The sequence below is a fragment of the Pelodiscus sinensis genome, unplaced genomic scaffold (genome assembly GCF_049634645.1).
Source record: "Pelodiscus sinensis isolate JC-2024 unplaced genomic scaffold, ASM4963464v1 ctg42, whole genome shotgun sequence".
NCBI classification, from domain to species: domain Eukaryota; kingdom Metazoa; phylum Chordata; order Testudines; family Trionychidae; genus Pelodiscus; species Pelodiscus sinensis.
Genome location: NW_027466041.1, coordinates 1,127,189 through 1,139,279, shown reverse-complemented (window position 1 = coordinate 1,139,279; position 12,091 = coordinate 1,127,189). Strand labels below are relative to the sequence as shown.

Sequence of the window (12,091 nt, the reverse complement as noted above, 5' to 3'; positions counted from 1 at the left end):
CTGCGATCTGGAAGCTTCTCAGTTGTCCAAAGAAAGCCTCATCTACCTCATCCACCTGATCGGGTGGTCTATAGCAGACACCAACCACAACATCACCCCTGTTGCTTCCACCTCTAAACTTAACCCAGAGACTCTCATCAGGCTTTTCTCCCTCTATATACTGGAGCTCTGAGCAATCCTACTGCTCTCTTACATACAATGCAACTCCTCCTCCTTTTCTCCTCCGCCTGTTCTTCCTGAACAGTTTATACCCTTCCATGACAGCGCTCCAGTCATGCCAATCATCCCACCACGTCTCCATTATTCCAATCAAATCATAGTTCTTCGACTGGGCCAGGGCTTCTAATTCTTCCTGTTGGTTTCCCAGGCTAGACAAAGACACTTGTATTGTTTGGACCAACTTACATCTGTGAGCAGACATTTTCTGTCATGAAATTCAGTAAATCAAAGACCAGCTCTTCTATCACTGATGACCACCTTGCAGTAGTGCTCTGCATTGCAACATCAGAAGTGACACCTGACTTCACGTCCCTTGTTAATGCCCAACAGAGACTTTCTTCTTCACACTGAGTTGCATTTTTTCTTTTACACTTAATTTAATGCACGTAAGTTGCATTAAGCTCCGGTGGGCAACAAGTCGGATGTGGCTTCTGCCAGTGCTTATTAACCTGTGGCTCTGCAGATGTGGCCATTTACAGCTCCTGTTGGCTGTGGGTCACCGTTCCCAACCCATGTGAGCCGTAGGAGGTGGTGTCCCAATTCACGCAGTGCCCATTGGCTGGAGATGGTGCTCCAAGGTGAATGGGAGGTCCAAGCGGCTGTACCAGTGGAGGTGCATGTAAATAAAGCACTGGTGGCCTGCCGGGGCTAACCCTGGTGAGCGGTGTCGGCTCCGTGGGTCGGATACTGCCCACCACTGATGCAACTAAAAGTTTAGTCTGTACAGGTTCTGAAGGGAGAAGAAGGGTTCTTTGTAGGTGGTTTGTTGAATTGCAGTAAAGTCTGGAAAAGATGAAGTGTGTGTGGATGCCTGGGTTTTGTATGATGGTTTCTAATGTTGAGAGCTCCTCCTTGATTAGTTTCTGTTTGTTGTATAGAATGCTGACGAGGCGATTCCTGAGGTTTTTTGCAAGTGTGTGGCATAATCTCTGGCTGTAGTCCATGGGATATGTGGATTGTAGTGGGTTTTTCACTCTTAGGTATGATGTTCATCTGTTTGCACTTGGAAAGGAAGCTGATGTCTGTTTGGATCTGTGCGAGTTTCTTTGTGTAGTTGATGGATTTCCACTCCATACGGCTGAATGCAGTGCCTTGCATGTTCAAAAGCTTCAGGGGGCAGCTAACTCGGACCTCTCTGAAGCTTTTAAAAGTTTAGTGTTAGTGTTGTTGTTATTACAAATGTTACAAGTGTTCTCAGAATGTTAGCGTTGTTGTTACAAATTTTCTATGATAATCTTTGAACAATGTATGCAGTTAATTATTAAAATGTAATTACTTTGTTGTGTGAAAAACATATTGGCATCTTTTTACAGCACATGGACCGCCCCTTCCGCCCAAGGCCCCGCCCCTTCTGCCCAGGCCCCACCCCTGCCAGGTTGGCCCATGGACACTTCTGAAATTTGCAAAGTGTCCCCCCTTCAAAAATTATTGCCCACCCCTGGTCTAGCAGCATTACGAACACTTCCACTGCTCACTGGGCTCTTAAAAGACAGATAGGGGTAAATTAGAGCTAAATAACACCACAGAACACTGAGAACCAGGACTGGTGGCTGTGAACAAACTTTATGGGACTGTGGGAAACTTGGCCACACCCATGATAAGTGGACATCCGGCTAATTAAAATCATGATGGACCACAGATGTTGCCTGACCAGAGAGTGCTGGACTAGGGAGGTTCCAAGAACATCAGGATTACCAAGTCAGGCATTCAAATGTTAGGAAATGCCAGTATTATGGTTGCTTGACTCATAGACTTTAAGGTCAGAAGGGACCATTATGATCATCTAGTCTGACCCCCTGCACAGTGCAGGCCACAGAATCTCGCCCACCCCTCTTAGAATAATCCTCTCACCTATATCTCAGATATTGAAGCCTTCAAATACTTTGAAGGCCCCAACATGCAGAGAGTCCTTCAGCTGTGATCTGTGCCCAATGCTACAGAGGAAGGCGAAAAACCTCCAGGGCCTCTGCCAATCTACCCTGGAGGAAAATTCCTTCCTGACCCCAAATATGGCGATCAGCTAAACCCTGAGCATGTGGATAAGACTCACCAGCCAGACACCCAGAAAGTTCCCTATAATGAATGGTCAATTAGTTACCAAGATCATGTTATTTCATCCAACCATCCCCTTATCATATTCTATGATTCTTGTGCAACCTTACATTTGCCTACTTACACACATGCATTATGATACAGTGAAAATTTAGCTACATGATGACACACTATTTTTCCATGGGACCCCTGCCTCTTTCAGTGCACAGGGTGGATAGTAATCACTTAATGAGTTTGTCTTCTTGTTATTCAGTGTGTGGCCCCAAGCCTTATTTTCATTGCACTATTCAATCCCTACTCTGAAGACAGAATTTTTTTTTCCCCATGGGCTTTTCTACGATGCTCCTCATGCTAGTATTTGAGAGCTTCACAAACATTAAGCAACCTTCACAGCACCCTCGTGAGAGAAGATGGTACTATCTCCATTTTACAGAGGGGGAGCAGGAGCATTCACTAACTTCAGGTATGCATTCGGAGATGACTAGGACCTGATTTTTCAAAGTGCTTTGCATTATTTAGCACTTGTGATCCAAGCACAGCTGCCATTCATTTCCATTGCAGCTGAGAGAGATCCATGCTTCTGCAAACCAGACCCTAGGGTCTCAACTCAGGCCCTGAGAAAATGAGGAACATACAGTTAATGACCACTTATGAAAGGCTGGGTGTAAGTGACCTGCCCAGTATCACATAAGAACTCAGTGGCAGAGGTAGAGATACAATCAACAGCCTCCTTTACCACATACTCCTGATTAATCCCAGTGAATGAGGCAGGCAGGGGTCCTGTGGAAGAAATAGTTCTGAATGGCACGCTCACATGCTACCATACTGCATATGTAGGAGGGGGGGTCACATGAAGGTTGTTGTAAAGGCTACCTCAACACTGCCATTTCCTAACTTCTGAGTGCTTGACTTTGCAGCTTTATTATTCTTTTAATGCTGTTTATGGGGGTAACATCTACTTCTAGCTATTTGAATGCTTTTCACCAATCCAACTGAGTAAAACCTAGTCACATGACAAACACTCAGTTGTGCCACTGCTCTCGTGAGTGTATGATGAATGTCTCCCAGGGACACCCTTGAAGAAGCTGGCATGCATGACAGCTGACACTTTCCAGTCTCCTGCCAGGGAAACTCAGTGGCTGTATCTAGACTGGACAGTTTTTCTGGAAAATCAGCTGCTTTTCTGGAAAAACTTGCCAGCTGTCTACACTGGCCGCTTGAATTTCCGCAAGAACACTGACTTCCTACTGTCTGAAATCAGTGCTTCTTGCAGAAATACTATGCTGCTCCCGTTCGGGCAAAAGTCCTTTTGTGCAAAAGGGCCAGTGTAGACAGCTCAGATTTGTTTTGTGCAAAAAAGCCCCGATGGCGAAAATGGCGATCGGGGCTTTTTTGCAGAAAAGCGCATCTAGATTGGCACGGACGCTTTTCCCCAAAAAGTGCTTTTGCGGAAAAGCGTCCTGCCAATCTAGACGCTCTTTTCCGCAAATGCTTTTAATGGAAAACTTTTCTGTTAAAAGCATTTCCGGAAAATCATGCCAGTCTAGACGTAGCCAGAGAGATCTGACAACAAATTTCATGCAAGGAGATGTCTTCCACTCAAGAGAGCCTGACTACTAAACTCAATATCTTCCCTTGGAGCTGCCCACACCAGCAAGAGGAGCCTTGTTGCTGATACAATTGCTTACTTGGAAATTCAACAGCCAGAACATCACATGTAGTTTTAGCTCTTCATGCAATTTAGCAATTAGAAGAGCCAGTACCAGGTAACCAGCAAGAGCTACATGTATCACGAGCCAGCCACACCCCTCAGTTCTAGAAAAGAGAGTTACTGCACAGGGGGAGTGACGGGGGTTCTTTGAGATGTGTGTCCCCCATGAGTGGTCCACTCTGGGTGCTGATGCATCCTTGCGCCAGTGACCGGAGATTTTTCTAGCAGTGCCCTGCCGTGTTACACATGCACTGTAGCGCCTCCTCGTGCCATTGGTGTTTGTTAGGCACACACACAGCACAGCCTCTCCGTTCCTTCTCCGCCCTGGCTGTAAGCCTGTCACATTACCGAATTGGAGGGAAGCAGCCAGATCGCTGCTGCACCCCTAGGTGGGGGTGTTGGCCCCAGAAATTGGTATGAAAGGGAGCCATGTGGGATATTGAATGGGAGCTTGTTGTTTTCTGATCCTGTGTACACTGTTTATGTGAGTGTATAATGTCTGTGTGTGTAGATCTGTAATCTGTGTGGAAGCTGAATATTTCTCTGAATGTGGTTAAGCATTGCTATGGACAGGCTGATTAGCCAGGCCCTGTGGGACAATGGCACTTGATGGCCCAAAGACACACCCAAAGAATGGGGGCTGTCACCTGAGAGCAGCCAGCAGGGAACACAGAGATTGGCCTCTGACCAGGTGACCTGCTGCATACAAGAAGAGGCCAGGAAGGAGTATAAAGAGGCCATGCGGTCGACGCCGTTTTGTTCTCAGCTCAGCACTTCATCCCAGAGGCAGCACTGCAGGGATTGAAGAGCCCGGAAGACCTGTGAACCCATCCTGATGCTAGGATGCGCAACAAGAACTTTTAAACCAGCAGCTGCAACATCTCTGCTAGAGCCTGCATCGAGGACTGGGGGATTCGGTGCATGTAACGTACTAATCTTTCACAACCTTACTCTCATACTTTTCTTTCTTGTGATAATAAACCTTTAGATGTTAGATTCTAAAGGATTGGCCCAGCATGATTTGTGGGTAAGATCCAGAGGGTAAATTGACCAGGGATCTGTGGCTGGTTTCTTGGAACCGGACAGAACTTGTTTGGGGTAGGTGGGATTGGGTGCTAGGACCCCCCACCTGTGTATGAGGCCCGGGGCCATCTGGGGCACAGATATTGCTGGGGTGTCGGAGGGGTTTTGCTCGGGAGGCTTCAGGCAGGCAGCTGAAGCGCTCTGTGGGACTGGTTTGTGGCCTGTTCAGAGAGGTCACCAGTCTGGGGGCTGTAAGGAGCCCCAGATTTGAGCAATTCGCTCTGAGCGGGCGCCCTCAGCTATGCCCAGACACGGCCCGGTCCGTCACAAAGCCACCACAGGGCTCCAAAGTAGGGGAAGGATGGAGGGTAGTGGGGACACACATCTCGAAGAACCCCCATTACTGCACAGGGTGAGTAACTCTCTTTTCTTCTTCAAGTGATGTCTCTGTGGGTGCTCCACTCTGGGGGTGTGTCTAGACTACAGGGTTTTGTTGACAAAAGTGGCCTTTTGTCGACAAAACTATACCTGCATCTACACTGCCGCTGAGTTCTGTCGACAGAACGTCAACAGAACTCGGCAGTTTTGTCGACGGCGGTAAACCTCATTCTATGAGGAATAACGCCTTTTGGCGACAGAGTTCTGTGGCCAGAAGGCGTTATTGCATCTACACTGTCCTTTGCGTCTACACTGTCATGTCGACAAAGTGGCTTGCTTTGTCAACAGACCTGGATGTAGTCTAGACGCTCTTTGTCGACAGAAGTTTTGTCGACAGTATCTGTCAACAAAGCCTCTGTCGACAAAAGCCTGTAGTCTAGACGTACTCTGGGTGACTACCAAGCAGTTTCCACATCATGGAGGTGGGTTTGGAGCCCTGCTGCTGAGATTGAGGATAGTACCACTTGTCCTACTGACATTGACAGAGCAATTGCAGCAGTGAGGGCATAGTGTTTGGCAAATGTGTGGTCAGATGACCAAGCGGCTGCCTTGCAAATGTCCCCTAAAGGTATGTCTTTGAGGGAGGCTGTTGTGGAGGCAACCGCTCTCATAGAATGAGCCGTGATGGTGTCTGGCGATTGCTTATTGTGAATAGTGTAACATTGTGGTCACCAACCCGTCGATCGCAATCGACTGGTCAATCCTGGGGGCCTGACCAATTGATCACGAGGCTTTCAGGGCCCCCCTCGTTGCCCCCCACCCCCAAGATGAATGCCGTGCTGATGCTACCTCCAGGGACAACGGAGGTAGCGCAGGCTTCCGGCGGTGTGTGTGGGAGTTCTGCAGCTGTGTGCCAGGTCCCGGAAGTGCGCAGGCTGCTCTTCCTCCCCCCTCAACAGCTGGTGCGGTACCTAAAACACTGGTCTGTCGTGCGCTGGGGACTTTGTTCCCCTGCTGCCTTCCTGCGTGCGGGGGAGGGTCTGGGGGTCTGAGACTGCGCCCCCCACCCCAACCCCAAATCTGAGCCTCTCATACACTGGAACCCCCTGTCCTGAGCCTCTTACACCCCCAAATTCCTGTACCCCCACATCCTCAGTCTGCCACAACACTTCTGCACCATCCACACATCACAAATCTGTGTCCTGAGCCCATCATACTCACAACCTCCCTGCCCTGAGCCCCTCACACACCCCAGCCCAAACTCCTGCACCCTCACAGCCACAAGCCTGCGGCTTGCTCAGCACCACAACCCTCCCCCTGACCGCAACACTCCTCAGCCTGGAGCCCCCTCCCCGAGCCAGCGTCCCCTTCTCCACCTCCTCCTGCACCCAAATTCCCTCCCAGAGCCTGCACCTCTCACCCCTTCCCATGCCCAAATCCCTCATTCGCACCCTACAGCCCGTACCTCCTGTCTCAACCTAGTGAGGCTAGACTGCAGGAGTTTTTCCCACAAACACGTTCTTTTGGCAGCCCCTGTATTCCTCATTCCCCAAGGAATGAGTGGGCTTCCAAAAGAGGGGTTTTTTCCAACATTTGGCCCAGTTTAGACAGGAAAAATCTCTTCCAACAGAAGGATAAAAAAAAGCGGCAGTGTAGCCGTACCCTGAGGGTGTATAAGGGCCGGGGATAGCAAGTGATGGAGAAAAGGGGAAAAGAGATGGTGGGGGCCTCAAGGAAGGGGTGGGGTCTTGGGGGAAGGATGGGGTAGATCTTGGCTTGTCCTGACATTTAAAAAGTGATCTTGGGTGTAAAAAGGTTGGAGACCACTGGTGTAACATATGAATACAAGAGGAGATCCATTTGGATATTCTCTGCAAGGAGATGGCTTGAGCCTTGGATCGCTCTGCGAACAGGAAAAGTCTCGTTGACTTTCTCCATGGCTTTGTTTGGTTTAGGTAGAAGGCAAGTGCCCTCTGAATGTCCAAGGTATGCAGTGCTGCATGGGATGGATCAGCAGGACAGAATGCAGGTAAGCGTATGGGTTCATTGATGTGGAAAGGGGATGACACCTTTAGGAGAAATTTGGGATGAGGGCGAAGGGTTACTCTGTCCTTGGTGAATATCGTGACTAGTGGGTCAGCCATTAGTGCTGCTAGCTCACCAATTCTCCTGCTAGAAGTTATGGCTACTAAAAAGGCAACCTGCATGGAGAGTTGTGATCAGGAACAGGTGGGTAGTGGTTTGAAGGGAGGTTTAATTAAACCATGTCCTCAAGAGCTTGGTGATCATACCAATGGGAGACCAGTGAGAAAACGTTTGGTGACCGGATGCGAAGAGATTGAACCGTCCTCCCTGGCTCTGTGGAAGGCTGCTATCACTGCCGCATGAACCTTTACTGTGTTGAAGGAGAGCCTTGCTTCCCTTAATTCCAAGAGGCAGTCTAGAATCATGGGGATGGGAGAGGTGTTGGGTGGTGTATGGTGATTCCGATTCACCCATTCAGAGAACCTCCTCTACTTGGACAGGTAAGTTTTCCTGGTGGATTTTCTCCTACTATTGATTGGTATTTGTTGTACTCTGACCAGGTAATTTCAGCATCCTGGAGTCATGAAGGAGCCATGCCTTCAGATGGAGTCTCTCTGGATCAAGATGGAGAGTGAGGAGGTTGTGTTGTGGAAGAAAGGCATGGGGGTCTGGTGCCAATAGCCTGTGCAGGTATGGAAACCAGGTTTGTCTCGGCCATGCTGGTGCTATGAGAATTACCTGTGCTTGATCCACTCTGATTTTCGTTATTACTCGGTGGATGAAAGGGAGTGGTGGGAACGCGTATAGAATAGGTGTTTCAGAAGAAAGGCATCTCCTAGCATACCCTTGCCGAGTGCTGCTCTGGAACACTTCGATTGACTCTGGTTGCAGGTAGGTTTATGTCCGGTTGTCCCCATTTGTGAAATACCTCTTGCAGGGCTTGAGAGTCTAGTTCCCACTCATGGTGATTGGAGCAATTGCGGCTGAGGTTGTCCCCTGTCACGTTGAGTACCCCTGGCAGGTATGAGGCTATGGGAGTGAGGTGGTGTGTGATGCACCTATTCCACAGTTTCATTGTTTCTATACAAAGGGGCTGCATCTAGACTGGCAAGTTTTTCCACAAGCTTTTTCAGCTGCTTTTGCGGAAAAACTTGCCAGCTGTCTACACTGGCCGCTTGAATTTCCACAAAAGCACTGACTTCCTACTGTCTGAAATCAGTGCTTCTTGCGGAAATGCTACGCTGCTCCCGTTCAGGCAAAAGTCCTTTTGCGCAAAAGGGCCAGTGTAGACAGCTCAGATTTGTTTTGCGCAAAAAAGCCCCGATGGCGAAAATGGTGATTGGGGCTTTTTTGCGGAAAAGCGCATCTAGATTGGCCACGGACGCTTTTCCACAAAAAGTGCTTTTGCGGAAAAGCGTCCTGCCAAACTAGACGCTCTTTTCCGCAAATGCTTTTAACGGAAAACTTTTCCGTTAAAAGCATTTGCGGAAAATCATGCCAGTCTAGACTTAGCCAGGGAGTTGGACCGGGCTCCCCCTGCCAGTTGATGTAATGCATGCACATGGTATTGTTCATCATGATGTTGACTGTCCTGTGTGCTATATACAGTAGGAAATGGCGGCATGCATAACAGACTGCTCTGAGCTCTAGCAAGTTGATGTATAGTTGTATTTGAGCCTCTTATTGGGCAATGTATACATGCCAAGTCCATAATGTGGTCCAGGAGTCCTTCATAGAACATAGGACTTAATCAGTCTTGGCTGAAAATAAACTGGTCTTATCAAAGGGGAGGTCCTCCACCTTTTGTTGCAGCTCTTTCAGTATGCTCGATGCTTGGAGACAGGAGGCTCTGCACAGGACAATGGCTGTTGCGGTGGTATGAGCTGCGGTGTCAGCCAGATCCATTGCAGACTGTAGAGTGGCAATAGTTGTCCCTCCTGAATAATACTATGGAGCTGTGGTCTTTTATGCTCTGGAAGGAACTGGGAAAGCTCTTGCAACTTGGAATAGTTGGTATAGTCACAGTCAGCAAGCATGGCAGAGCAGTTAGCCACCCTCAGCTGTAGTGTTGCTGATGAATATACCTTTCTGCCCAGGATGTCCAGGCACCTATGGTCGTTATCCTGGGGAGTTGATCTCATGTTAGGTTGTTTCGCTTTGTGATGGACCAAGTCGACTACCAGGGAATTAGGCAGTGGGTGTGAAAACAAAAACTCCAGCCCTTTGGCAGGGACAAAATATTTGCAGTCAGCCCTTTTGTTGGTGGGCATGACCAATGCTGGAGTCTGCCAGATATTATCGGCAGGATCCATGATGGCTTCGTCCATCGGGAGTGCAATCCTGGATGAGGTAGGAGACTGCAGGGTACACAAGAGTCTGTACTGCTTCTCTTGCACCTCCTGCAGATCATGTTCTTGTGCCAGAGCCACCCTCTTAAACAGTTCCTGAAACTGTTTAATGTTATGTTGGGGGTGGAGTGGTGGGAATGATGGCCTCATCAGGCAATGAAAAGGAATTGTGGAGTGGGGAATCTCTCCTCTCCTTTGAAGAGGGAGTCCTCCTCTGGTGACTATGGGTGTTCCGGGAAGTTCAGTGCTGTGTCCCTGGGTGTAGGCTGAGGAGAGTGAGGTTTCTTGTCCAGTGTGGAAGGAGCAGTGCAGTGGCTCCTGTGGGAGGAACAAGTGTCCCAAGGATGCCATTGGCCCGGGTAAGGAGGTGGTGGGTACGGGCAATGGTGAGGGTACCAGTGAGGTGGCGAAAGAGGATGTGATGACCTTATGGAGTTCCACGAGGAGTAATGATAGTTCGAATTAGAGAGCCTAATTCGAACTACCTAGTCGGTGCCGCGTGTAGCCGTGGGCAGGGAGTCCGCACTAACGGGGATTTAAAAATGGCGGCGCCCGGCAAGATGCAAATGAAGCCCGGGATATTTAAATCCCGGGCTTCATTTGCAAGTTCGAATGCCTACATTAGCCACCCTAGTTCGAACTACGGTGGCAGTGTAGACATACCCTAAGAGAAAGCAATAGAGCTGGTGACCTAGGTGAGTGTATGGAGTGCACCGACGAAGCTGGTGAAGGCGGTGCTGAGGAAGCACAAGCTGTCGCTAACGGGCACTTGTGTGACAGTGCTGAGCCAGGGTGTGTCATGGGTGGTGCCGAGGATGGCATCAGAGTTGGTGCCCGAGGTGGAGGCATCTCAGTACAGGGTCTCTTCGGTGCTGTATCCAGTGCCATCTCCCGTGCCGTCTTGTGCACAGACTTGTTATGTTTAGTCCGTGCGGTGGAAGGCAGTTCCAATGACTTCTGCTTGGGCTGGGAATGAGCTCTCTTGGGTGGCACCGAGTGCTTAGGTGGTGCCGTGCCTGAGGTGCTGGGCTTGTCGCCCACGCTCACTCTACATGAGCTCAGTGCCGGAGGCAGCTATTTGTCCAGAGAAACCTGGGTTTTTGCCTTTGCCTTGTCAGACAAGGTAGAGGGATGACCTTTGTCCATACCTCTTGGTTTGGCCACATCTTTGGAGTGGGGTGGCGATTTGTCCTGTGCAGGTGTAGTAAGCTGAAGGTCAGTAACATAAACAGCAGGCCTGAAATCTAGTGAGCAAGACTTTGGCTCAGTGAAGCTACAGGCAGGAAAGAGGCGTGACTGATAATTGTGTAGTTGTATAAACCAGGTTGATCATGGAGAACATAGGGAGGTACCAGGCACAGGGATCAGGTACAGGCTGGGAGCCAGAGGGGAGCAACAGAACGCCTCGATAAGAAACATCTTAGTACTAACCACCTCCCCATAAATAATGTACATACCGACCTAGGTTCAGGACCGGGTCAAAGTTGACAGTATGATAGTAAGTTGACAGCATGAAGAATAGTAAGTAAGTCCCCCTTCTGCGAGGTAAAGGGTGGTAACCAGGTAACAGAGGGTGGCAACCTGATACGTCAGATGTTTGTACATCGGGGGAGGGGGTGCTATGGCACTTAATGGGTGTTAGTCCATTGCCATGGCTTACATGAGGTGTAGTGGTGCAGTGGCGAGTCTGTTCGCTGACAACTATTAGTGTATGTTGTTTGGCAATAAACCTGCTTAGATAATTTCGATCCTTATCTGATCTGTGGTCTTTGGGGGCTCTCTGGGGACTCTCTGGGAGTCTGTCGTGTTAACTAATTGCACATGGTTAACGCGCTTAGACAGGGGAGCAACCACAGGCACGTACACAGCTGAAAGTTTATCATCATCAACGGAGTAGAGGACCTGTCAGGAACCCATCGGGATGAACCCCAACACTGACTGTATGACTAGAAAGACTTCTCATAAAGATAAGTCTTCAGTCTATTAGTGCGGTCTCGGTGAGCTCTCGCAGTCAGATTGGAGCAGTGTGAGCATGTTTGCGTCGTGTGTGCCTCACCAAGGCACTTTATGCAGGACGAATGGCCATCCAAAGTGGACATGGCCACTCTACACAAGTCACAGCACTTAAAGCCTGGGGAACCAAGCATTTCGACCAAAAAACCAATGAAGAACTGGGTTGGTGGCTTCTTCTTCTTTTTTTTTTTTTTTTTTTTTTTTTAATGAGGAACAAGATGGGAAGGGTTCAATAACTTGGAAGTGAAGAAGAACTGAGGAGATTTATCAATTTTTTTGTCATTTCAGATGAGGAAAGGGTGAGTTGAGAGGAGCTCCATCT

General features: G+C 49.0%; 1 protein-coding gene across 1 annotated transcript in view; it reads right to left on the bottom strand.

Moving 5' to 3' along the window:
- Positions 1 to 12,091, bottom strand: part of LOC102445873 (serine/threonine-protein kinase TAO3-like) — a 159,301-nt gene that overhangs the window by 83,702 nt on the left and 63,508 nt on the right. The gene's annotated exons all lie outside the window — the stretch shown is intronic.